The 25,133-nt window shown below is 37.2% G+C and overlaps 1 pseudogene; it reads right to left on the bottom strand.

The window, feature by feature from the left end:
• Positions 1-10,554: 10,554 nt before the first annotated feature.
• Positions 10,555-10,935, bottom strand: LOC108590737 (large ribosomal subunit protein eL31 pseudogene; annotated as a pseudogene).
• Positions 10,936-25,133: the final 14,198 nt, after the last annotated feature.

The raw sequence follows: 25,133 nt of genomic DNA, 5'->3' as shown, positions 1-25,133 counted from the left end.
AACGGAGACTCACTGGAAACAGAACCTCAGTGAAGAAAGTGTGAGGAGAAGAGTGAGACATTGTCAGATGTTGCTGGCAGGACAAGCAGGAGGAGGAGCAATAAATGACCACTGAATTCAGCAATGTGGGAATCACAGGCAACTTTTATGAAGCAAGGTAGAGGACCCGAGGGATTGAACCTTAACGAATTATGTTTAAGTGCCATGTATACATTCTGTCATCTCTTTTAATTTGTGACAATGACACCAAAAGAATTTATAAGTCAAATTAAATTTAAGAGTATCCTGTGGCAGTCAGGCACAGTGGCTCACATTTGTAACCCCAGCACTTTGGGAGGCCGAGGAGGGTGGATCACGAGACCAGCAGATAAAGACCATTCTGGCCAACATGGTGAAACCCCATCTGTACTAAAATACAAAAAATTACCTGGGCATGGTGGTGCGCACTTGTAGTCCCAGCTACTTGGGAGGCTGAGGCAGGAGAATCACTTGAACCCTGGAGACAGAGGTTGCAGTGAGCTGAGATTTCGCCACTAAACTTCAACCTGGTGACAGCGCAAGAGTCTGTCTCAAAAAAAAAAAAAAAAAAGTTTCTTGCATGGGCTTCCTGTCTTTTAGTTATATAAAAATAATAGATATATTCTGTTTCCAATGTACTTTGAACATTTCTTAAATGAAAGAAAATAAAGCAGAGAGCTGTTTTCTAGTTGTAGAGTTTGTATTTGCATTATGTAACAAAGAGCACAGTCTTTAATCTTCTATTAAAGACTTCCCGCTGACCTCTGATGTTCCTAAATCTCTGACATTAATCCATTCTCCTATGTGTTCCAAGATGATATGACTATGTTTCAGTGAGTTCTTACTGAATTGAGTGGTGACTGATACATTACGTTCAATAATCTCCACTATTACATAATCTGATTATTTAGGTGGCTAGTGGGAGCTGTGTGAAAACAGGACAGAGAAAGACATGAGCAACCTGAAGGGAGGAAAGAGAAGGGCACTCCTAAATATGACCATGAATGTTTAGAGCATCCAGTGTGTTAGGAAAACAGAAACAACGATCATTTGCTTTGAATGTAGTAATTATTACTATCACACAAACTTATGTATAAAACTAGCTGAATCTAATCCCTTGATATCTTAACATGTGTCATCCCAATATATGAGCTACAAATATTAAGTGATAGTTCTGTGCCTCAGCAGTCCCCCCAGCCTTTTTGTCTTTTTGGCACCAGACACCAGTTTCACAGATGACAATTTTTCCATGGATGGGGGATGGGGATCAGGGATTGGGGTTGGGAGGAGGGTATGGTTTCCTGATGAAACTGTTCCACCTCAGATCACCAGGCATTAGTTAGATCCTCATAAAAAGCACACAGCCTCGATCCCTGGCATGCACAGTTCGCAACATGGATCATGCTCCAAAGAGAATGTAATGCCCCAGCTTAGGCGACAGGAGACAGAGCTCAGACAGTAATGCTTGTTAGCCCACTGCTCACCTCTTGCCGTGCAGCTGGCCCCTAATAGGCCATGGACTGATACTGGTTAGTGGCCTGGGGTTTGCGGACCCCTCCTATACTTTAAATATATGAAAAGATCATTTATGTTGTTGTTATTTATTTTATTTTTTCTGTGTATAAAGGATTTTTTTTTTTAAATATCCTTCAATGCTGCCTGGCACAATTCCTAAATGTCAAAACAATCAAACCACTGTTTCGGATGATGATTTTTTTGTGTGATACAAAGATCAAAAAACAGATTTAAGCACTGATACAATAAATCAAATCAATTCAAACAGGTAAAAATCATTTAAGCAGGTAGCTTTTCCAAATTCTATTTTATTCAGCAAATATAAATTATGCTTATTAGAAAGTTCAGGACTAATTGATTATTTTTATAAGTTCATAACAAAATTCAATCTGTTCAGCTCACCTTATCAAGACCATGTTTGCTTGTGCATAACCAAGTCCCCCATTTTAATTCTACCTAATTATATGTTTAGCAGTTTCATAAATATGTTTTTCAACCATGCTTCTAAAACACTGCTTCCTTGATAACATAGGTGTACTTTTAAATATCATCCAATTTTTGGGCTTGCTATAGCTTATTTCATATTTAAAAATAATACCTTTTCTATATTAATTGTTCTAAGATGACTTTATTCAGATATATTAAACAGAAGAGAAATTCTAAAGATGCAAATGCAATGTTTTCTAAATATTGTGCACTAAATAAAAACCATAGCTGTATGTTTCTCTCTGAAAACTCCCATCTTTCTTTGCCTCACCAAACACCCTACAGCCTCCCAATGGAAAAAATAAATAAAGGTTCTAATAATGAGTAGTTTCCCAAGGCACATCTTGTTTTGATTTGGAATATTTTTAATGAAGGCAAGAATAATCAGTCTCCACTGTGTTTATCAAAACTTTGGAACTTTGCAGCACATATTTTTCTTTTAAATTTGTAAATGATTGCACAGCTTTCCGGTTCGAGTTGGTGAAGTTTCTTTTAACTATTTGAATGATATGTTTTGACACAGAGTCTCCAGTGCCTTAATTTGAAGGCAGGTTTATGATCAATAATGGGTAAGATTATGATGAGTGCAGGTTTACTGACTTCCTTCTTTGCTTGTCACCCAGGGCTCTGTGAGTGGTTTCCCGCTTCTATCGCACTTGTCTAGTTAGAATGTATCTTAACTCTTCTCCCATGCCTAATTCTGTAAAAGGGCTGACCACAAAATTAAGTGGATATGAAATTTTAGTTAATTTTATTTGTTATCTTTCATTAGGATGTGGTTTATTTTATTTACAAGGTTGTTCAGGAAGAGGGCAGCAAATTGGACAAATCTTTGAGTTATACCCCCTCACTTATATTTAAACAAATACAGGAGTATTTTAGGCTACTCGTAAAACCATTCCTAGATAATTTGAACCCTTAAGTCCAACTGTATTGAAATACAAACTATAGTGCAGAAAAGATGTTAACTAAAGTGAGGAAATAAAACAAATAAAATTCCCAGGTTTTCGCAACTGATCTCTCTCTGAAAATACTTGTAATGCAATCTTTTTCCTCTGTCCTTTACACGACCTCTTTTGATAAATTAGGTTAATTTAAAATATAAATTACCTAGTCATCAAATAAGAGATCTGGAAAAGGTGTTGAAGGATCATCCATTCAATCAATTATTTCATCTTTATATCTAAAATATTCAAAACTTATTATTTAAAAAAAATTCCTGAAGAAAAGTACTCGAAAAAAGTTTAAGTTTAAAGAACTGAAATTTATTGATGCTATGTATGCATGTATGACACGATTCTCTATAAAAGTCATAAGCAAATTATTAAAGGTAATTAAATGGTCATCTTGAAAAATATGTTTGCTTATTATTCTTGATATATGCTCATTTACTTTTACAATTTACATAGGTACTGAAGTCAAGAAGAGTGTGGCTTAATAAAGATTATTTTTTTATCTTCTTAAGTTAGATTCATTCTGCTCTTTACCTGTTATTAGTATTCAGGGTTTTATTGTTTAAATGGCTTCACACAAAACAATGACAAAAAAAATCCATAATGATATTAGCAAATAATTAACCTTGTATGGGAAATATAATTTATTTAATAATTATTAACATTTATTTATTGTTTAATAATGTTAGTTGTATGTCATTAACTTATACTGAACATTTTGTATAAGTTATCAAATGTGATTTTCAGGTTTCTATATAATAAAGCTTAGTTAACATCACATTTTTGAAATGAATCTAAAGAATAATTTATTATAATAAAATCTGCAACATTATTTGAAGAAAATATTAGAACTGAAATGTAAATTCATGGTAAACTGAGTTCAAAAATTCATGAGTGTTTTTACTATGCTGTCATATCTCTATTAGAGTACTTATAACTGCAAACTGTGGATAATTTCAGTGATCACATACTGCAATGGATCAGTCTGAATAAAAAGTCCTGCATTCACCAGGACTGCACTGTGCAATAGTAACCAGTACCCAATGTGGCTATTGAATGCAGCTAACTGAATTGAGATGTGCTGTAAGTGGTGTAAATTATGTGCTAATTGCAAAGTCTTGGCTCATAAAAATAAAGCAATATATAATTAATATTTTAGATTGGTTGCATAGTAAAATAATATATTTAGATACACAGAGTTAAATAATATATATTATAAAAATTAGTTTTCTCTATTGTAATTTATTTAATTTTGAAACCAATTTCAAAATTTAATTTATTTAAACTTGAAACTTTTTAAGAAGATACATTTAATTAAAAATTACACATATGACTCACATTGTGGGGTTCACATATAACGGTTCACATTGTATGACTCATTGTGTGGTTCACATTCTATTTCTGTTGGACAGCATGGTTCTATAGCACTTTTGTTTGCAATAAATGACCTTATTAATGATAACAATGCTGAATGAGTGGAGAATAGAAAAATTATACACATTTGATAAAAATACCTGTCAACCTTTTAAGTTTCTTATAAATGGTAAGATCTCTTGAGGTTTCTATTTCATTTTCCCTGGGACCCGGGGGAACCACACTCATTGTATCTGTCATGTGCAGTGACAGGTGTAGTTACAGCTGCACAAAGATCTCTTTTTATATCACAATTTCCATGTTCTGAGAATGAAGAATATTTCACCTTTCATCTGGAAATTTGCCATTGGTTAGCCTCAGGCCAAAACCTTTATTTTTTAAGAAAAACTTCTTAAAAATTGTCACGAGTGTAAATATACACATTTTTTTCTTTTGCCAAATATTCTGAATAAAATTATTTTGTTAAGTAAATTAAAATCATAAATATATAAAATATTAAATAAGGACAATCCAATTTTTATAATGATAAGCATTATATTTATATCCCAGATGTGATTCACATCATCCATCAGTAATATCTCAATTACTCAAAATGAGAAGAGCAGAGCATGCCAAGAATTGGCATTATAAATCTTAAAAAGTTAATCATGCACTCTTTTTATTTAAGATGATAAAGATCACCCTTTGACTTAGCTTATTATTTTTGTATTTCTGTCCTTAATTTACTAGTTGTTATGAGAAGCCAGACTTAGAAATTTTGCTTCAAGGCAAGCGTTTGTGGAAATTATTCTGCCCTCTTATCTCTTTGAAGCACGTCTAGGTAAAGTCTAGAAATCTTGTGTTTTTTTTTTCTTGCATAATGGAAAGCTCCTAATTATAAGTGCTGACTTGAGAACCCATAAAAATCTTTTTTCGTTTATTCAAAATAGTTACAAGGTTTTAGGAATCTTTGTTATTCAACAAGTACTGTGATTATAGAAGTTATGAGAGGGAATAGGCAAAGTCTCAAAAGTCTTCGTAGCATTTTATCTTACAGCGCTTGGGGTATCACATACAGACAAAGGTGTAAGGTTTCATCAGAGAACTGAAGAATTACCAAGGATTATAAGCTTAATCACAGACAGATTTCTGTACAGATATTCATATATTTTATCTATTGTGTTGTTTATGGTGCCTTTTACTCGTGCTAAGTACTGGGAGATACACAGGTGAAAAACTAACAGCTGCACTTTTTATTTCTAGAAGGATAGTAGCTTGAAAGATTTTTCCCAATCAAAATTAATAAATGATGAATAAAATTAAACCAAAAATTTTGTAATCCACAAATGAACTAACAGAATATAAATGAAACGCAATAACTAAATCAAAGAGAAAAACATAACCCTGAGAGGTAAGAGAGCACCGAGGCTAATATTAACCCTGAGGGTTTCTGTTCTTTAGTAAGAATAAATTCTACGGTCACACTTCTCTTTTTTCATTTTGTCACAATGACTGTGGAATATAATTGAAAAGCAACATGTTGACATAATTAAAATGGCATTTTTCATTAAGAACATCTTCATTTCAAGCAGTGTCCGTTAATATTGTAATCAGCCGAGTATGGTGTTTCTCTAAATATTCCTTTCCATTTTATATGTTTAAAAAATACATAGCAGCATAAAAATAGCAAGTCCTGAATTTTGCCTCCAGAAGGACTATATCTCGTCCCTCAGACACATACTATGGAATAAAGAGTCTTGGCTGGGCGCAGCGGCTCACACCTGTAATCCCAGCACTTTGGAAGGTGGAGGGGGGCAGATCATAAGGTCAGGAGTTCCAGACCATCCTGGTCAATAGGGTGAAATCCTGCCTCTATTAAAGATACAAAAAAATTAACTGGGCGAGGTAGTGCCTGCCTGTAATCTCATCTATGAGTCTGAGGCAGGAGAAATGCTTGAACCCGGGAAGCGGAGGTTGCAATGAGCCCAGATCTCGCCATTGCACTCCAGCCTAGGTGACAGGGCGAGACATTGTTTCAAACACAGACACACAGATACACACACACAGACACACACACACACTGACCAACAAACAAAAACAAACCCCCTAAATACTTCTCTCCAAGAGTGATGCCTTGTTTTCTTCTATGTAGAAACTAAATATTAAAATAAGAAGCCCAAGTAAACCAATGTTCTATGCCAGACAGAACAATGTATTTCTTATTGTCTGTGCTTCTTATATTAGATAAGAAATTTGTGGTATTCCATCAGTAGAAATTTATGCTGAAATTTATTAAAAATTTACAAGGCACAGTAGGTATAATGAGGTTATTAAAATGAGTAAAATGTGATCCCTTTTCCCAAGGATTTTATTTGAGGGGAAATAACACATATTCAGTAATGTCAGACACAATGTAAGTATTGAAAGAGATTTAATCACACTATTGGTAAAAGCATATAAAAAGATAATATATTTCTGAATGGAAGTATCCAGAGAGGCATCAGAAAAGCTAGTCTTTGAGTAGAAAATGAAAGTCAGAATCAGGGGAATGGATTATTCTATGGAGAGGGAGTAACGTGAAAAACAATCTAGGAGTGAAACAAGTAAGTTAGGAGAGGCTCAGGTATTTTAATATCTAAACTAGGACATGGTGTACTTTTCTCCCTACCAGAAGAATAAAACAGAAATGGAGGTTGTGGCCATATTTTAATAAACCTGAACGTTATATTTAGAAGTTTGTTGGGAATAATGAAATTCCTTAAAGGTCTAAAGTGTAGCAGTGACATCAGAATGATGACATAATTCATTATCACTTCTAATTCTTACATGATTTTAAAATTATTTTAAACTACAGATTCTATTCTAATGAAAAGTGAGAGAGTATATGATATGGTTTGGAACTGTGTTTCCCTCAAATCTCATGTCAAATTGTCGTCCCCAGTGTTGGAGGTGGGACCTGCTGGGAGATGGTTGGATTAAGGATTAAGAATGATTTAGCGCCATCCTCTTGGTTCTGTCTCCACAACACTGAGTGAGTTCTTGTGGCATCTGTTGATTTTTAGTGTGTAGCACCCCACCACCTCCACTCTTTGCTCCAGCTCCTATCATGTGCAATGCCTGGCTCCCCCTTTTCTTTTCAACGTAATTGAAAACTCCTTGAGGCCTCCCCAGAAGCAGATGTTGCCATACTTCCTGCACAGCCTACAGAATTGTGAGCCAATTCAACTTCTTTTCTTGTAAATTACCCAGTCTCGGGTATTTTTTTATAGCAATTTCTTTTTTTCTTTTTTATTTTATTTTTTTTGAGACGGAGTTTTGCTCTTGTTACCCAGGCTGGAGTGCAATGGTGAGATCTCAGCTCACCGGAACCTCCGCCTCCTGGGTTCAGGCAATTCTTCTGCCTCAGCCTCCTGAGTAGCTGGGATTACAGGCACGCGCCACCATGCCCAGCTAAGTTTTTGTATTTTTAGTAGAGATGGGGTTTCACCATGTTGACAGGATGGCCTCGATCTCTTGACCTTGTGATCCACCCGCCTCGGCCTCCCAAAGTGCTGGGATTACAGGTGTGAGCCACCGCGCCAGTCTATAGCAATTTCTTTATAGACTGAACTAATAAATACAGTATAAAATAAAATAATCTAGAAATAAATGCTTGAGTAGGAAAACATTAGGCACAAAAATATGATTTAATGATTTGCAATATAAATGCATGTAATAATGATTGCATGAAAAATAGTATGTGCCAGTAACATGTTTGTTATTTAATACTTCATTACTAGATGTTGAAATACTTTTGAAACAATGGTATTTTTCCATTATATGGAAACACCCCCACATGTGCCTTGTAAACCAAAAGTATCTGAGACAAGTCTCAATCAATTTAGAAGGTTTATTTTGCCAAGGTTAAGGACACTCCCATGACACAGCCTCAAGAGGACCTGAGAACATTTGCCCAAGGTGGTTGGGGTACAGCTTGCTTTTATACATTTTAGGGAGCCCTACTACATCAATCAATCCACATACGATTTACATTAGTTCAGTCTGAAAGGGTAGGACAACTCAAAGTAGTGGGGCGGGGGTGTTTCAGGTCATAGGTAGATTTAAACGTATTCTGATTGGCAGTTGGCTGAAACAGTTATCAGTAACAAAGAATGTCTGGATTAAGGTAAGGGATTGTGGAGACCAAGGTGTTTTTTCATGCTGATGAAACCTCTAAGTAGCTGGCCACAGAGGGAGTGGATTGCAAACATTTCTTAACAGATTTCAGGTCTGTGTTGCTATTAGTGTAGAGGTATAAGGAGGCATGTCCAACCCCCTGCTTCCCATCTTGGCCTGAACCAGTCTTTTAAGGTTAAATTTTTAAATGCCCTGGCCAAGGAGGGAATTCATTTAGATGGTTATGGTGGGTTCTCTGAATTTTATTTTGGGTTTATAGCCTTAAAATATGTAGATAAATTGGTTAAAGATTGGTGCCATGACTTGTAAACTCAAAATATAAAAATAAAGCAACTAACAGGTATGTGATTGAAGTAGTGATATTCCCAAAATAAAAATAAACATATACATAATTTCAAATATTTATAAAATGAACACTAACAGATGCAATACGTAGGTTAAAAAATTAACCAAATTAATACTTAAAGCTGTTGCTTCTCAGATTTTATTGTACAGGGGGAGCTTTTTCTTTAGATATAGATTCGGGTTCAGGAATCTGGAGAAAAGCCTGAGATTCTCCCAGGTGCTTCTGCAGGGGATGCTGATGATGTTAGTCAAAAGACTACTGTTGGATGTCAGTTCCCCAGAAAACTCATTTCACCCTTTCTGTATTGCCCTCCCTGACCACTAGAATCAACCATGATGCTCTATTTTGTTTCGAAGAGGACCTTGATTTTCTTTACATCTTAACATCTCAATATGTGTCCCAAAACTTTGTATGAGCTTATGTGTTATGTTTTAACTACCAGATTCAAAACTTGTATGTGGAATATGAGTTTTTTTATTACTTAATATTTTAGAGGTTTACTTATAGCTGATTATAACTGGTCCATTTATTGTTCTGCTGTATATTATTCAATTGTATGATTATACTACTACAATTTATCTGTTTATCTTTTGCCAACATATATAAAACCAACAATATAGTATTATTTCTGTTATGAAAATTCTTTTTTTTTTTTTTTGGGGGGGAGGAAGGCAGGAAGGGAGGGAAGAAGGACGGTAGGGAGGAAGGAAGGGATGAAGGAAGGAAGGAAGGAAGGGAGGAAGCAGGGAGGGAGGGAAAAGGATGGTAGGGAGGAAGGAAGGGATGAAGGAAGGAAGGAAGGGAGGGAGGAAGCGGAGAGGGAGGGAGGGACGGAGGGAGGGAGGGAGGGAGGGAGGGAGGGAGGGAGGGAGGGAGGGAGGGAAGGGAAGGAAGGAAATCAAGCAATGAGAGAGACATTGCCGACCTGGATCTAGAGGTTTACAAGTTGATTTCTTTTTTTTTTTGAGAGAAGGAAAGAAAAAAAAAGAAAAATAATAAGTAAAGGAGAGGAAGAAAGAGGAAGAGAAAGAGGGAGAGTAAATGGAAATATTGCTTTATTTTGAAAAAAATTGAGTATTAATAATGGCCAATCAATGTTTCATTTAAACTTATGGGTAGGTGTGATGTGGTATTGACAAGAATGTATAATTTGTGTATTTGAAGTGGAGAGCTCTATGAATATTTATTAAGTTTACTTGTTCCGGATCTGAGTTCGAGTCCTTGATATCCTTATTAATTTTCTGTCTCATTGAAAATTCTTAATATATGTCCAGAGTCATGTGTGCAAGAATTTCTCTGGAATATATAAAGGGAGGAAAATGTTTGATGTTTTGGTACTGACAGCTTTTTTATTTTTTGAGACAGAGTCTTGCTCTGTCCCCCAGGCTGGAGTGCAGTGGCCCGATATGGGCTCAGTACAAACTTGCTCTCCTGGGTTCAAGCAATTCTTCTGCCTCAGCCTCCCTATTAGCTGGCACTACAGATGCATGCCACCATGCCTGGCTGATTTTGTGTTTTTAGTAGAGACAGGGTTTCACCATGTTGGTCAGGTTAGTTTTGAACTTCTGATCTCGTGATCTGCCTGCCTCGGACTCCCAAAGTGCTGGGATTACAGGTATGAACCACCATGCCTGGCTATTGCTGACTGCTCTTCTTAAAGTTAATTTTTAAAGGCAATTTTGTAACTTTATTTGATGTATTTGATGATCAGCAATTAGTTCTCATCCACATTGACTGTATATTTTTGAATGTGGTAACAGGTACATAGGTAACCAAAGTATAGAGCTTATTTGGTGACTCTTCATCCTCATTACATTTTCCGGACAACCACACACGAATTAGGTATGGGACATTCCTTATTCCTTTGGCCCAGACAGCTTTGGTGAGCCTGGTATCGATGTCCATGTTTGGAGTTCCCATATCCTTCCTGGCAAATTTCTGAATCTCTTTGAGTGCCCGAGAGGCATGCTTCTTGAAGCCCACTCCATGGATGTGCTTGTGAATGTTGATGGTGTATTCTCCGGTCAGCAGCTCGTTGATGGCAGAACGCCCCCTTTTCTTCTCACCACCCTTCTTTGCAGGAGCCATTCTGCTGGGCCCAAGTTGGAAAGGATGATGGCAGCTTTTAAGCTTCATCTCTTCTTGTTCCCTTCTGAGCAAGCTGATAGGAAAGCACTGGTGCTCTCTACTTTGTTGCTGTAGAAAGCCCCCACCTCCTAAACTCCAGAAAAATCCCCAATTAGTTTTGTTTCTATGTACATTTACTTTTTTTGGATCAGCTTGGAAAGCCTGTCTTGTGTCTCCCAAAATGTCTCATTATATGAAAAATAAAGCTTTGTCTTTTTGCTTGCTTATATGGGTGACACAGTCTTAACATCTGAACCATATTTTGGAACAGACCCAGCTTAAATCCTCAATGTAACCATAACACAAAGGTTAAGCGAGAAATTTCAAGTTTACCAGGTAGCATCAAATCACTTTCTAAAAAGTTTGTGACAATTTGTAGTCCAATCAGCAGAGGCTAAGAACTCTCACTTCTTCTCATACCTTCCAATGCCTGACACTGTTATATTTTTAATATACGTGCACCTAGTGATGACAAATTGAATCTCATTGAGTATTTGCTTTTAATTCTCTTAATTAATAATGAGTTTGAAACAATATTTTTCTGTTTCTTCACCACGGGAGTTTGTTAGTATTCTTTATTCTCTGAAATATCTATAAATATGTTGCTTTTTAAAAAAATCTAATTATAATAGCCTTGTAGGAATATTAAGTATATTATAAATGTAAATATTTAAGATTAAGCATATTATAAATATAACAATTTTAATATTAACATGTGATTACTTTTCTCCAATTTGGTATTTATACTTTCTATCAATTAGCAGCATTTTTAGTTTTTTAAATTTTTTCGAAGACAAGTTTTCACTCTTGCCCAGGCTGGAATGCCATAGCACAATCATAGCTCATCGCAGCCTTGAACTCCTGGACTCAAGTGATCCTCCAGCCTCAGCTTCTCAAAGTGCTGGAATAACAGGCATGAGCCACCACACCTCACCCCTGCATCTGCATTACCCCTGCATTTTTAGCAAACAGAATTTCTAATTTTAATGTGGTAAATGTCAGTTTTTTGCATCTTGTTGCTGCATCTTTTAGCTCTTCAAAAAGCTTAACATTTCAGTATTCACTTTTATACATTTAAGTGTAAATACTGAAATAATACACTTACTAATGTATGTATGATGTAAAGAGAAAAAATTGAACCCCTTGTATTTTTTTCCTTATGGAGGAAGCATTTTTTTCCTAGAAATATTTATTTAGTAGTCTATCCTTTCTCCATTCACATGCAATATCATCCCTGCCCTATACTAAGTGACCCATGTAAATCTGGAATTGTTTCTAAGCCTAAATTGGATGAAATTAGTAAACTTATACCTATCTGTTCTGCTTAAGAAAACGCTTATTTATTTTTAAATTTATTTTTAAATACTTTCATATCTAGTATCAATAATTTCCTCCACATTATTTTTGTCTTGAAAGGTGTTATTCTTGAACCTTTATTGCTCCATTTAAAAATATGAATAAATTCCTCCATGTTTTAAAAAATGAACCTTTGGAGACTTTATGTAAAACTATAATTAATCTTCAGATACATTTAATAGAATTTACATATTTAAGATGTAATTTTTTTTTATCTCTGTTTAAGTCATAATACTCATATGAACTTCAACAGAACATTTATGAGGACTAAATGTGGTTACAAATTCTCAGGGTATGTATGTATATTTCTCTTCCACCCAGTAGCAAATTTAAGATAGAACATTTTTCTTTTTTGTCTACCCTCATCCTTTATTTTGGCTCCTTGTGGTGACATCTCTGTGTGGAAAGAGCTCTACAATGATGTATCACAGGGTTTATACCTGTCTTCCAAATTCTATGCAGCGTTCAATATTTTCTAGGTAAAATTTCAAAGTCAGAAATATCTGCTTGATTAAATGAAAGTATCTGCTAAATCAATTGAATTATCCATAGTGAGCTAGAAGCTCTGTTCCCCAGAGATGGATATTTGATGATCCCTTTGCTTCTATATTTTCAGTCATGCAACTTCCTACCTACGTATATTTCATTTTTAAAAGTTGCTCCTTTAATCTCAAGTTCTTCTCTAGTTTGTTTACCCTATTTTTGTAAATTTTATGATAGTTACTCAAAATAGTTGCATGCTATCTAATTCTATAGCCAAGAGCTTATAGTAATGATTCTGAAGAACTTATTTTTATTCCTTTTACATGACCTTAGATCAGATGTTCATAATTTTTTATTATTCTTTCTTTATGGCTATTAAAACATTCCTCTTCTCCCTCTTTTTTAAATTTTTATCTTCTTTATATTTAGAATAACTTATCAATGATTTGATAGGTTTTTTTTTTTTTTTTTTTTTTTTTTTGAGACAGAGTCTTGCTCCATCGCCAGGCACCAGGCTGGAGTGCAGTGGCACCATCTGGGCTCACCACAACCTCCGCCTCCCCGGTTCAAGCCATTATCAGCCTCAGCCTCCAGAGTAGCTGGGACTACAGGTGCGCATTACCATGTCCAGCTAATTTTTGTATTTTTAGTAGAGAGGGGATGTCACCATGTTGGCCAGGATGTTCTCCATCTCTTGACCTCTTGATCCGCCCACCTCAGCCTACCTACGTGCTAGGATTACAGGCGTAAGCCACGGCGCCCGGACTGATAGTTTTTTTTTTAAATGAACTATTTAATTTTTTGATATTAATATGCTCCAGTAGTCTACCTTTGCTCTTAAGAACATGTTCTTTTCCCCCAGAGATGCTTTCCCACTCAGGCCCACATTTTATTTTATTGCTAATGCCCTTCATAGCCGCGTCTATTGTTTAAGAACAAGACACTCATGTTCGTCATCTGCTGACTAGAGTTTTATATGAACGGCCTCCGTCCATTAGTGTACAATATCTTTTTCTAAATGTGCTCTTTCCCCATCTAGATTTTAAATATATGGATAGCTGAGAAAATGTCATATACTGTTTTTGCTACCCTCTGGAAGAACTGCAATGCATTTGGAGAGGGGAAGAAACATTCTTCTATCTTAGGTTAGACAGTTACTTCCAACAAATTAGAGTAACAAAGGACTGATTAGCAGGAAAAAGACAAACTTTATTAAATGCCAATGTTTTCTTTTTCTTTTCTTTTTTAAATGTGCAAGTAGGTTTTCATAAGAAGTGAAGACACAAAGAAGTAGTTAAACGGGAGCTTTTGTATTATCCTGACAAAGGAAAATAAATTGTGGATAGGCAACAAAACAAAGGAAAAGAGTTTTGGGTTTCATGGCCAGAAGATTGTGTGAAGGTAAACATCTCTGAGGAAAACTAATAGAAGATAACTTACGTGGTAAGGTTTGTTTGTGCAGACTCAATTCAGTGTCATGCCCATGTCCTGTGATAAAGGCTGTTCTTCCTTTCCTGTTACAAAAAGGAGGCATCTTCACAAAGGAAAATTTATCCCCTGTGTTGTCTACATGTTGATATAACTAGCAATTTGATTAGTTATTTTGTGCAGGGTTTGGAAAACTGGTGCAAAGACGCGTCTCATGTTTGGGCTTGACTTGTTGAGAGAATTGTAGAGTTAATAGATGCAAGACACTGAAAGAGAGCTCATCGTGGGAGATTAGAGGGAGAATAAAATAGACTGAGGCAAGCAATCTCTAGTCAGCCTTTTAGTAAAAGGGAGATAAATAAGTTGGGAGGATTTTATTGCAAAGATCGAAAGGGACTGTTTTCTTTTTTTTTTTTTTTTTTTTTTTTTGAGACGGAGTTTCGCTCTTGTTACCCAGGCTGGAGTGCAATGGCGCGATCTCGGCTCACCGCAACCTCCGCCTCCTGAGTTCAGGCAATTCTCCTGCCTCAGCCTCCTGAGCAGCTGAGATTACAGGCACGCGCCACCATGCCCGGCTAATTTTTTGTATTTTTAGTAGAGACGGGGTTTCACCGTGTTGACCAGGATGGTCTCGATCTCTTGACCTCGTGATCCACCCGCCTCGGCCTCCCAAAGTGCTGGGATTACAGGCTTGAGCCACCGCGCCCGGCCTGAAAGGGACTGTTTTCTTTCTTTCTTCCCCCCACTCCCCATCTTGAGGAGAAAGATAGCAAGGGGAAAAATGACTAGGTAAAGATGAAATTCTTAACCCATGATCAAGAGCTGCTTACTTTGAGGTGTTTTTTTTACTTCTGGAACCTAGGATTTGAGTCTTAAAATCTTTAACATAAGGTCACCTATGGAAATAGACATCTACTTGTCTTGAGAGTAATGATATAGACCTAGCTTGGCACGGCTATGGAATCCTTCTTGGTGAAGTGACAATGCATGCTTATCCTACAGATTTTGATGTGTATTTGATTTCCTGGTCAAAAAGGATGGCCCATCTTGTCAGTCAGCAGAGGCCACATGTGTTTTACCTGTTGATGATAGCTTCCAGCATACTAGTTAGCTATTTTGTATACGTAGTCGAGGTATCCAGTTGTTCACTCAACTCCCCATCATGTTCACCCCACCAAGGTATGGAAAGTTTTGAGATGTCACTAGGCACAGAGTGACTAATAGCTATTTCAAAAGTGGTTACTTTATGTCACTTACATGAGAAATTCTGGATTTTTATAAAAACGATAGGAAATGCTTCTAGACTCTTACATTTAGGGTTTTAAAATAAAATATATTTTGCTAAAGTCCTTTGTATATCTGTATTTTTAGACTTGGGATCTTGATTGGGGATAGTATGGCATATTTTGGTTTCTGATGTAAAATAATTTCCTTGGTCTAATTCAATCCACAAAGAAATGCCAAGTGAGGAATAATCTCAATAGGCCAGGCACAGTGGCTCAAGCCTGTAATCCCAGCACTTTGGGAGTCTCAGGTGGGTGGATCATCTCAAGTCAGGAGTCTGAGACCAGCCTGGTCAACACAGTGAAACCCCATCTCTGCTAAAAATACAAAAATTAGCCAAGTGTGATGGTGTGTGCCTGTAATTCCAGCTACTCAGGAGGCTGAGGAAGGAGAATCACTTGAACCCAGAGGTGGGCGGAGGTTGCAGTGAGCAGAGATCACACTACTGTGCTCCAGCCTGAGTGACAGAGCAAGACATTTCTCAAAAAAAAAAAAAAAAAAAAAGACTTCAGTTAGTGACTTTCTTTACCACATTTGTGTTGACATGCCTGCTTGGGTGGCATGCAGTCCAGCCACAAACCATGCAGACAACCAAACAGTAAGAATAACCTAAAGCTGGAGATGAAGCTGTAAAATCAATCAGTAGTGCTGCAAGGGCCTTAGAGATTTCCTCAGCTATGTTGGTTTTCTCCAGAAATTTGGTGAAATTTGCAAGTATTACACTGGGGAAGAATTTAGTCAGAATTTCTGTGCATGGTAGGGTAGAGCCAATTGTCTTTTAGCTCCTTAACTATCCCCCATCAGCAGGTACATTTTATCTAACGGAAGGTAAGCACAAGCCAAAAGTTTAAAAGACAGAGGGCTATACGAAGCCTATTTAGTCCATTATTTAACCAGTTAGATAATTATTTGGCACCTTTTTTTATCCATCTGTCTTCTTCTTTTTTGGGACATTTGTCTGATGCTAATTATATCAGTCAGGGATAGAGGCAGGTTTATAAATTGTGTAGTAAAAGAATAGATGAGTACATTTTTAATACAGCGTCATTTTCCTTGGGATAGGCTGTACAAGAAACAATAACGATTTTAGGATAACCTGCATTAGAGTAGCAATTATATGTGTGTTTGGCAATGAGAGCCTCGCAGAGGTTAAGAATCTGTGGGATTTTCATATTGTGCTAACTACATGACAGACTGCAAAAGCCAATCTCAAGTCAATGTTAACAGGAGCAGTTTGTCCTTTCATCATTGTACAGGTTTCTATAGAACTCATGAGTGCAATGGCATGAGCTGATTTTACACTGGGCAAAGAATATGCTTCAAGGGTTTCATATGAGACAGCCAGGTCATAACCAGTCATTATGTTTCCACGGGAATTTCATTTACAGGACCAGCACAAAATAGATGTAGGTGTAGGTTGTCCAAGACGATATCTACACAGTCATCCTGTAGCTTTGAGACCACTCCTACAGTAACAGGTCAGTCCATAGAATGGAGTGGGACCTCTCCATCACCATGGCGGGGTGCTAGAACAGCTGGATTTAGAGTGTCACAGCATCATGAGATTACAGAAGGCTGGTTAATAGGCCTGTTCATGGGTGGTTTACCAAGTTAAAAGTTGCTGTGTTTTATGAGCTTCTAAAGAGCCAACACAGCATAGAGAAAACAGAGGTGAAAGGAGAAGCCTAGTATAGGGGCACCAGCTGGTCAAGGCTGCAAGAGTGGCTACAGCATGCAGGAGTGAGGGCATGCCTGATATCACAGGGTCTGACTGATATGAGAAAGGGGCTACAGGATGTCTCTGTAGATGGAAGGTTGTCCTTAAATACCTAGAGTAATCCCATTTTTTTTCCCCATGGCAGTATAGATGAAAGATTTGTTCAAATTGGTTAAGCTGAGTGCTGGGGGGTTTTAGACAATGCTGAGTTTGCAACCTCAAGGGTGGTTGATGCTTCTGAGGACAAGAAATGGACTTTGAGGGAGGATCTTGGAAGACAGCATATAGAGGTTAGCAAGAGCAGCAAAATTAGCAGTCCATTGGTGGAAGTATCCAGCTTCCCCTAAATAATGTAAATAATTGTGTCTCCATTCTGAAGAAAGAGATGGGCAAAAGACTCAACGCATTTAGGGATAAATTTTGGGTGTCTTGAGATATCTCAAGTCTTAAAAGTAGGTAGCAGTCATTTGTATTCATTGAGTTTTAGTTCTGGAGGTCCGAAGGCTTCTTTCAGAGAGAGCCTTTCAGAGATTGAGGAACTCCATGAGAGTTACAAAGTAAGAAATAATCCATATATAAAACAAGAGAGAGGCCTTTGGTAAAGGCTTCAGAGTCTATGTTGGCTTTAAGGACCTGGGAAAATACTGAGTGGCCTCCAAATAGCATGGCATATGTGAGTCCATGTTAACTGTCTTCCTCTGAATTTGTATGTAAAAAGAGGTCACGAGTCCAAGGCAATTAAAGAATAAAAACCTGATCATAGGTTAATTACTGTGAACCTGGCTGCATCAGCTGGAATCGAAGTAAGAATAGTAACCAGATTATGGACTTCAGAATGGCAAAGAATTGCTAGAGTTGATGGTCCTGAGATTTTGCATAGATTTGATGCACTTCTGAATAAATTTTCCCTTCCTTCTTTGCTGGCAAAATTGGGATATGGCAGAATAAGGTAAAAATATAAACATCCTGCTATAAAAGGGAGTCTATTTTAAGTCCAGTCCCTTATTTTGCATCTCCACAGAAAGGGTATCAAGCTGTTGAATGGAATATTTTATTCCTTTTTTCAGGAAATGTGCACAGGTTCTGTACTTCGTAGCAGTTCAATTTTATTTGCATTCAAAGTCCAAAGACTAACTGGGACATCTTTTAAGGTGAAGTCCTCTTCAGAGGATTTTCATTAGAGATGGGTCTCCAGCAGGAAAAGCAAGAAGTCTAAGTCTTTGTGTGAAGCCATGGAAGTAAACCTGCCCCTTCTTATTATCTGGGGCATTGATATGAAATCTGCACAACTACTTTCTACCTGCAAGGTTTACTGGTAAGGTGTGGGAAACTAGAAAGGCATAGCGGGTATTAAAAAGGTCTTAGGATACTGAGGTGTGCTGAGATATGGGCAGTGAAATAGGTTGCCCAGAGACTCTGATAGCTTAAATGTAATTAGAGGTGATGGGTAGAGAGGAATCTTCTGAGGGAACAGTGGAAAAAGTTGCACCGTGTTAATTTAAAAATCGCATTCTTGATTCTCTGTTTTAATGTTAACGGTGTGTCTGAGTTGCTACTGAGGATTGGCTGACCCTGTCAGTGGGGTTTATCAGGGAATTTTCTTAGAGAAGAGGAAAAATGGATCTTCTGAGGGTGCTGAAGCCTAAGGACAGTGCTATTTAAATTTTTCTCCTCTTAGTTTCAGGCATTTATGCTTCCAGTATCCTGATTTTTTTATTATCTGAAAACATCTTGAGAGGAATGAGAGGTTCTGTGATTGGAAGTGGTTTCAATTATTCTCAGTCACATTTTTGTTTTCGTAAGAACACAATTTGCAAGGCAAGGACTGCTATTTTCCTTTCTTTCTTTTTCTTGCTTTCCTATAAGCTACTCTCAAAGAATTGGGTAAAACCTCAATAATAAAGCTGAGAGGTTGTCCTGCCCATCTAACCACACTTTGTTAGATTTGTTCCTTTATGTTTTGGAGAAGATTTCTGAGTAAGGCAGAAATTCAAAGATTTCTATGCTTTAGACCTCTCGATTTGATACAGTACTTTTGGAAAGTTTGTATAAAGGCTTCCACAAAGGGCTGGGGATGTCAGCTTGCTTTCTGAGTGCAAAGTTTAACCTTAGAACAATTTACCTGAGGGGGAAAGGCCTCTATAATAACTGCTATCAGGACTTGAATAGCAGCCCTAAGCTAAATGTTTGCTGGCTATCTGCTGGAGTGCTTGCAAAGGGATCTGGCCACTGGCTTCCCCTGGGAAGAGGTTCACAGAAGCCATCTGGCTTGGCATATAACTGCAGTATTATCATGAGTTGGAAGCAAATATTTTAATGGCCAATTGAGGTCCCTGTGTGTGGAATTAGTGAATGGCCACTAATCTTTCTAGCTTCTCTCTAAATATGGTAGACGATCTTCTGGAAATAGAAATAAAATTGTTTTGTAACTTTAAAGATATTCTACCATCAGAGGACATAAATTCTTTGCAGTCAGGGCCCAGAATACATTGGCAAAGGGCATTGCCTGGGAAGGCTTGGTATGGATGGAAGTCCTGAAATGTAGGTACAGTTATAAGGGACAGCAAAATGATCCTTGTGGTGTATACCTGGGCCCTCTGCCGAAGTCTTTCCTGGCTGTAAGCATAAGTAACTTGTATAGCCCATGCCTGGAGATCACACAGGAGTGCTTGGGCAATTCTTGTAAGGAAATGGAAGTTAAATTGGGTGGCTGGGTGTTTAAAAAAATTTCTAGGGAATTTGGAGGAGTGTTACAAATGAAAGAAATGTGCTGAAAAGGTGGGGTCAAAATATGGGGAAGGGATATGTGTCAGGTTCCAGAGATCCAAAAGATCTTCTGGAGTTTCAGAGACAGGGAGTTGAGCTGGAAAGGGGGAATTTGTAACGGATTATGGAGATGAACTTTCATTCTTAGTCTGATTTCTGTTTTTTGATTTTTGTTAAGGGAATCCCCCAGACTAGCCAAAATGTTTTTTTTGCATTCTTTCTACAATCTGATCTTCCCATAGGTCCTAATAGAACATTTGTTTAGAAGGAGCACTCTCTAAACATCACTTTAAAATATAAACATTTTTATAAATCAAAAGATCCATCATCTGGTCGTCTCAGTCAAAGAGTGAGCCACCAAATGTAGCACAGACATAAAAGGCTTTTTCTGGAGAGACCTGGAGGCAACGTTCTAGGCATAAAGTGACCTTTTACCATCGAGGCAAGAGACATCCCTGGAGCAGGTGCAGAAGATATAGCTTCCATGATGCAGAATGTCACTGCCAAAGATAACAGAAGAAAGTAAAGACAAGTGTTGCCACAGTTGGTAAGGTTGGTGTTTGTGTGAAAACTCCTGTCGCTGGTCTTTCATACAAGTGAGCTGCCTCCAATTATAGACCTGCTTACCTGTGATACCAGGCAGGAGATACTGCTAGGGGCAGGACCTTTTACTTAGACAAGCTCCCCTAAGTCTTGCAGAGTCAGGCAGATAAAACTGCTTGTGCACCAGATTTTCAGCCTGACATGTAACTCCCAGGTGCAGGCCTGACAACTTGTGGCCCCTGGCAGATAGAAAAATCAGAGACAGCTCTCTCACTGGATTCAAGCCACGCTCTCACTATATAAAATGGGTTAAAAGAATAATTTCCTTCAGTTTTACTGGTGTCCCACAGACAAAATTTATCCACATGAATAGTGATCTAGTAAGAACCATAAACTCTGTGAGGCCAGCTGAACAAGAGACTTTGGCAACCCATTTCTGCATTTTGCCCTATTGTGGCAGGCCAGGTCTCACTAATGCAGGCCTCCTTAACAACCGTCTCAGTATTTGCCGAGTGGTTAAGTTAAATATTAAAAGCTGAGAGAGCCAGTGCACTTAGACAAAGGCTGAAATGTAACATAAGCCCACCAAGAGTTTGCCTAGGCCTTTCTTGAGCCTTGAAGCATAACAAAATAATGAGGGAATTCTTAACAGGACAACTTTAGGAATAAACGAGCTTTACTGGGCGGTCTGAAGAAACTCCCCATGCTTCCACAAACCAGTTTATTGGGGGTGTGAAGAAACTCCCCAAGCCTCCATGATTTAGCAGGAAACAAGATAAGGGTAATCACTCCAGCATCTGGACCTATTTACATTAAGTAAATTTACTGAGGCTCCAGAGGAAGGTCTTCAGGACTCACATCTTCGTTACAGATTGAATGAAGTTAATCACTTATGTCTTTAGGTGAATGCACACTTACATGCAGACTTATAGCTTAGAAGGTAATGTAAGCTTTGAAAAACTTTGTAACTTTGAGTTGGTATGGTGATATTTTCCAGGACTGCTCCCTGTAACCAGTTACAGAAATAAAAACTCTCTTCCTCCCTAGTTTATCTGCATCCTGTTATTAGGCCTCGGGAAATAGCTGCCCAACCCTCAGTTTGGTTCAGGAACACTATGATTCCCTGCCTTATGACGAAGGACACAAAAGAAATAGGCAGAGTAAAATGATGGCTGTCCTGATAGGGAATGGATCAATAGCAGAGGCCAAGCAAAACAGAAGTGGCAATATCTAAGGAATGAATTCACACAAATGTTTTCACCTTATTAATCTAAACTGGAAGTTTAAAAAGGAGCAAGAAAAGACAGGTTTCACAACCCTCTCTCAGTCAGACCCTGCAATGGAAAATCTGAGAGACTTCGTCAAGAAGAATTCTCACCTTTTTCAGGCTTCAGTAGGTGTCTTAGTCAGTTTGGGTGGCTACAACAGAATATCATAATTGGGTGCCTTAAAAAACAAATAATTATTTTCACAATTCCAAGCTGGAAGTCAAACATGAAGGTGGCAGCCCCGTCATGTTCTTGGTGAGGGCCTTCTTCCTGTTTACAGATAGCCACTCTTCACATGATGGAGACAGAAAGAGAAGGGAGTATTTGTGTCTCTTCTTATAAAGGCATTAACCCCATTCACAGGGTTTCTCCCTTTATAACCTAATTATCTCCCGAAGCTTCTAACTCCTAATACCATGCTAATATTTAACATACGGCTCCGGGATGGGAAAGACAGACATTCAGGTCATTGCATTAGGTATCCCAGGATCTCAGCTGCAGGCTCTGGAGGAACACGGAGGCCCAGGCTATGCTGTCTCTTTGTGGTCACCAGAAATGGAGCAAAATAAAAACTTTTCTCTATCCTCTTAAGGTGTGCACCTGGGGCTTGTGAATTAGACTGACAAAAGGCATCTAACAGGAGAAATTACATGTAAGTTTTATTTGAAATTAACAATCTGATTTTTTTTTATGTGCACAGAGGACTTTGTAGAAAATGGGGATAAAAAGAAAGTAAGCTCAGGGGACTTGTATACCAAATTAACAAATGATGATTAATTGTGGAGATGGCACAAGACAAAAGAAAGGAGATTTAGCTTCTAGGGGCAGTAAATTGATTGAAAGTAAATATATGGGGAACGCTGATAAATGATAAAGCTGATCTATTAAGGTTCTATTTATGCAGACCCATGTAGTGTCATCTCCATTTCCATTGATGAAGATTGTTTATTTATTTCCTGTTATTATAAAGGGAACACCTACACAAAAGGAAATTAATGCACAACTTTTAGCCAGAAAGGAGGAAGAGAGAGAAGTTTTTCTACATCTGCCCTTTCTCAATTTACTTCTGCTCAAATTAATTCTTATGCCAAAATGGTATCTGGTTGTGGTGGGGACAAGGAGGAATTTGATTCTCTTTAATTTTACATTGCAAATGCCTGATACTTGTGGGTAGTTGTATAACTCTAAGCAGAAAATTCAGTTTAGGAATTGATTTTATTTTAATAAATAAAGCAGAGGAGATCCAATACTATCAATTAATTGAGTAGTTTTAAATAACATTTTTTTTTTTTTTTTTTTGGAGATGGAGTTTTGCTCTTGTTACCCAGGCTGGAGTGCAATGTGATGATCTCGGCTCACCGCAACCTCCGCCTCCTGGGTTGAGGCAATTCTCCTGCCTCAGCCTCCTGAGTAGCTGGGATTACAGGCGCGCACCACCATGCCCAGCTAATTTTTTGTATTTTTAGTCGAGACGGGGTTTCACCATGTTGACCAGGATGGTCTCGATCTCTTGACCTCGTGATCCACCCGCCTCAGCCTCCCAAAGTGCTGTGATTACAGGCTTAAGCCACATTATTTATTAATAACATTATTTATAATTAATAATTATAACGTAATTTATTATAATAAATAAAAATAACATTATTAATAATGTTAATAAATAACATTATTAATGAATATTTGTACATTTAACTTTGATTTCTACCAGTGGAAATAAAAAGAATCCTAAAGATTTTAAGCCTCATGTTTCTGTAGATCTCTTGGTGTCTACTTAATATGGAATCTGTCAATAAAACGTTCCTACCATTCAATATTTTTATTCTGCTGCAAATAAAGCTCTCAGGGTCACAAACATAGTCGTGGTATCCAAATGGCTGTTTTGTTTTTCTTGAGGAAAAACCCCACAATGCTTTTTTAAAAAGTTCTATAATTATCTAGGTTTATCTACCATCATTGAATATAATTTGTAAGATTAAGTATCTCCCTTTTAGATTTATGGGTGTGTTCTCTTTTCTATACCATCTCAAAGAAACCATCTGTCCAGTCCTATTTATCTGAGACATATTTAGTCTCTAAAAAACTAAAAAGGGTTGCTGGGAGTTATGAACTATTATGCAGATGTGTTGGAGGTTGTCCTTCACTAACATACAGAGAATCACGGCTTAAGCAGTCCCATTTTCTTTATGTAAATATTAAGGATGACAAGGCAGGTAATCCTCTCAGATTGAATTAATATATTCTCAATTCACTTACAAACGAGTGGTATACACTGTGTAAAACCAAGATACTCACAATTCTGAAAAAGAAAAATTAGACCTGAAAACCTCTAGCACATTCCCAAGTTCCACTATGATCATCATATAAAGCTTCAGATTCAATTTCAACCTACTTTTCTAGATCATTTTAGATAACTATGTTTCTAAAGCAGAATAAATTACCACTTCCTCATTTCCATTAGCTGTCTTGCAGGATTTTCAGGTTAAAATACAAAGGTGTGAACTCAGCTCCCTGCAACCTCTGGCCCCCTGGCTCAAGGGCTCTTCCCACCTCAGCCTCCCTAGAAGCTGGGACTGCAGACCTGCACCATTATGCCCGGCTATTCTCCCTATACTCTTAAAGAGATCTATGTCTGACATTAACACATTGTAGAGAGAAGAAACTGGCCTTGCATTCAGAAAGGCAAGATTAAGTCTCAGACAAATAATGTTAGTGTGAGATTTTGTTTGTTGTTTTAACCATTTACAGGCCTCAGTTTGTTTTCAGGGACAAAATGGATAATACAAGGAAACTTTTAAGATGGAACCTGACTCTTAGTGTTTCTTTGTACTTGTGAATTGTACACCAGATAACATGTGGGCAGATTTGTTTAATTGAAAACCTCAAGATTTAGTGCTTTAAAACTATCAAAATGCTATATTCTGACATGTCCCTATTACTTAACTTTAAAATATATATTTCTTTACAATTAGAAGAATGATAACTATTTTTAATTCAAAAAACAGAAAAATAGAAAAAAATTATAAGCAAAAGTTTTCTACTTCTAATCAATATATTCACTGCTCACCTCAGGGGACATAATTTTCTCAAAAAAGCATTTGTGTGTGTGTGTGTGTGTGTGTGTGTGTGTGTTTGTGTGTGTGCGTAAAATATGCAATAACCATGATTATAACAAAATGTTGTTCTATAATTTTATTTAATGATATTTCTAATAAAAGTATACATAAAAATGTCTTTTTAAAAATATATCTTAAGTCATTTATTTTATGGGAGGGAGTAGCATAATTTCTTTATCCAGAGTCCTAAACACAATCATT

This window comes from Callithrix jacchus, chromosome 3 (assembly GCF_049354715.1).
Source record: "Callithrix jacchus isolate 240 chromosome 3, calJac240_pri, whole genome shotgun sequence".
NCBI lineage: Eukaryota > Metazoa > Chordata > Mammalia > Primates > Cebidae > Callithrix > Callithrix jacchus.
This window is presented reverse-complemented; position numbering and strand designations above follow the sequence as displayed.